A 3,766-nucleotide genomic window follows, 5' to 3' on the forward strand; every position below is an offset into this window, starting at 1 on the left:
CATTTTATGTTTCATATCAATAATATTTTCGAAAATCTAGTACGGCTAATACTACAGTACTAATATAAATAATCTAGCCTAATATAAATTAATACTTCATCAAAAATATACTTAAATTTTTTTAGATAACTGAGTGAATTTTTTACTTCCATTTATTATTCCTGAATTATAATACCTACCGCTATTTCGGTAAACGTTTCACTTGTTCATATTTTATAAATATTAATCTCATAAAACAAGTAAGCAATGCCATTTTTTTTTTTTTTTGTGTAGAGTGTAGTTGGAATTCTAGGAATATTTTTATGGGAAAAGGTATCCTTTTTGTAGTTTAAAGCGAGATGAATAATAGAAATTTTAGTCACCACATTAATCAGATATTTTAAATACAAAAAACCTGATTCTAATTGTAACTAAAAGGTGCTATTCGAATTTTCCACAAATTATAATGTTTTTAATTTTTCCTGAAAAAGTTCCTAAAAAGTTTGGCAAAGGTTTCAGATAAATAATATAAATATTAGTAGAATATAATAAATTAGTATATAATATAAATAATTATAAATATACATATAATATAATATTAGTCCTAAGCTTTCATATGAGATCTAAATCATATTGGTAAGATGAAGCATTTCATTTTGCTGAGATGGAAGATTTCTCAAGAATGTAACATCCATAAACTAAAATAATTATTTCTTCATTTAAAGTTTCATGGAACATCTTTAATAATTTTTAATGTAATACAAAATTGCAAAATGAACATCATGTCAAGTCAGTTTTACATTTATGAACGTAAATGTATGTACATATTTGGTAATTATGTTAAACATAGTAATCGTATTTAATAATAATTAATTGGAAGATTGCTGCAAAATTTATTTCAATTTACTTTTAAAAAATTACTATACTGGTGGTAATTATACAGAAAAGAAATAAATATTTTTCAGTTTTAGATTTATTAAGGCGTATATATAGATCGAAAGTGTATATTTTAAAAATAATATAGGCCTATGTTTTCTTGTTTAATACAAGAATACTTTAATACTTTATCTTACCAGAATACAACGTGGAGGTTGGTGCGTTGTATTGTCTACGTCACATTTAACGATAAGGTATTCTAGTGAATAAGCAGGACTTATCTTGAAAAGAATGTCAAATTTTTATTGTATCTTTATGGTAGTATTTTTTGTTATCTTTTCAATTCTTTTTTCTGTTATTTTGAAGTAAGATAAAATTTTAAGAACGATCTTATCTCATTTTTACATTCATTTATCATCCCAAATTTTCAATAAGTAGAACCGAATTTATTCAAACTTAGCTTATTGTTTGCCAAGTACGTAGGTCAGTATAGCTTCCTCAGTATTTCTTATTTCTTTTTTCTTATCATCTTATTTTTTTTTTTTAATGTTCATTTTTCTGAAAATTTGCCTTTTTCTGCATATTTCTATTCCTTGCGATATTTATATTTCGAGGATAATGATTTGTCTTTTGAGAATAAAATCGACGGTACTGAAATATAGCTGTATCCAGAAAGATGTTTTTTCCATGCGTTAGTGAAAATAACTAATGTCCAATTTTTATCCAAAATAAGGCCGAACAGGATGAGCCGTTTTCGAAATATTGTTTGGCTGAGGAAAAGATGGTTACTATAACTCTTAAACCTTATGAACTCATTACTTACCTTTCAAAATCTCCCCAGAGAAACTGGAATTTTATTCCAAGTTAAATTGGATAGAAAAAAAATATATAAAGTTAGTAAAAATGGATTAAGGAATGGAGATTCAGAAAATATAAATAAATAATATGTAAATATATAAATACAAGCAAATTGATATACTGCTCAATTAATTGAGAAACAATGATGATGATGATAGTTACTTATGATAAAGTAAAAAAAATAACAATTTTTCAGATAAAAACCTTTTTAGTTTAATTACAACTCATTTTTTTTTTTTATTCTCGAGCTCTTCAGAAAAATCTATTTTGTAACGTACAAATATACCTAAAATTCTTGTAAAATTTTAAAACATCAATTTAAATTTCTTAAAAAATTATTCATTGCATTTTTTTTCTTTTAATTTCAATTAAAATTTATGAGAGTAATTCACCAATTCTTTTTTTTGTAAAGCTGTCCATTAACAAGATTATTTATTTTTCAACGAGTTTTATTCTCTTTAGTTATTAAGAGACTTTCTTACCTATCCTTCGTGATATTAATGAGTATTATTAATCCCATTATCAGAAAATTCGCTGGAAGGTGAAAATCATTTCATAAAATAAATTTATGGTTTAGCATAAAATTATTTATGAAATTAAAAATAAATTTTTTAGGATCAATTAAAAATCTATACTTCTAACTGTGATCCGTGCAATTGCTTACTTCAGTATTAAACCAAATCGGCTTGAACAAAACAAAATATAAACTTTGAATTAGAGAGCCAAATTTTATTTCCAACATTTTCCTGATAATATTATTTCCTTACATGAATGACATTTCTGGGGTGTGTTCCCTTATCTTCTGAACCATATTACTATTGATTCTTTATTTCTTTTATATTTCTCAAAAATTAATTTTAAATTATTCATTGCTAGATTAAAGAAATTAAAAATAAATGAAACACAAGTTTTCCTTTTCTGATTTAATATGTGTAAAGAGGAATGGTTGTTATTCAGTAAATATTAAGAAAAATGTATTTTCGGTTGTTCAGAGGATACAAAATTTTCATTATTAGGGCTAAATAAGAATAAGAAAAAAAAATTGTATAAGAATATACAAATGAAGCTATAAAAAATATTATTTATAAAAAATCATAATTATGATTACAAAATTCCTACTGTGTCGAACTTTTATGTACAATTATTTCGATTTATAAATATATAGTAAATGCATTTTAAAATCCGCCAATAAAATAAAATCAATTTACAAAATTATACAGTTATATTTATTATTTATTATACAGATAGTTCAGACATTATTCTTCAAAAGTAGCGACATGTATATTATTATGGTCTTATGATATCTTATGACGTTTGCTCCCTGTTCTCATTTAGGCCCCATGAAGCTAAGGAAAGTCAGTTATTAATAAATAGTTTTTCTACTAGTTTTTTACCTTTTTTGACCATCTTCCCACAATCATCACTGTCTGCCCATTAATGATTTATTTTATGAATTCCGGAAAAAAAGCTTCAGCTACTAATCGGAACTGATCAAATGGTGCAAAAATTAAGACAGGAAAAAGACTTTAACAATATTTAACATTTACATTTTCATGTCGTAAGCCAGATATTTTATAAGAGACTGGTGAAACTTATAATGACTCGTTTGAAAATAGCAAATGAACCGTAATGGTACAATTATGTTTCAATAAAAATGTTTTCATTAATACATTAAATGTTAGATTGATAAATGTTTCGTCTAGTTAGCTCATTATTATAAATAATTTTAGAATTCCCACTTATTTTATTTTATTTTTTTTAATGATCAAACACAAAAAAAGTTATTTATTATAAATTATGTTTGATTTTTATTAAAATAAAACGGTTTGACTCTGGCTTATTGGCTATCTTTGAAACAGGTAGAGTGTAACATAACATATATCAAGTGTTTTTGTTGATTGTATTATTTTATTTTGTTTATACAATAGAATACATTACTAGAGGGGTGACAACCAGTAGACTATGGAAATTAAGAAATTGATACCTTAGAATAGAATGGATTCATACATTAGTCAGCCCTAGCCACGCTAAGGGTTGAATGGTGGGGAGGGGT

Source organism: Halyomorpha halys, unplaced genomic scaffold (assembly GCF_000696795.3).
Source record: "Halyomorpha halys isolate HHAL.00 unplaced genomic scaffold, Hhal_1.1 Scaffold1234.1, whole genome shotgun sequence".
Lineage (NCBI taxonomy): Eukaryota > Metazoa > Arthropoda > Insecta > Hemiptera > Pentatomidae > Halyomorpha > Halyomorpha halys.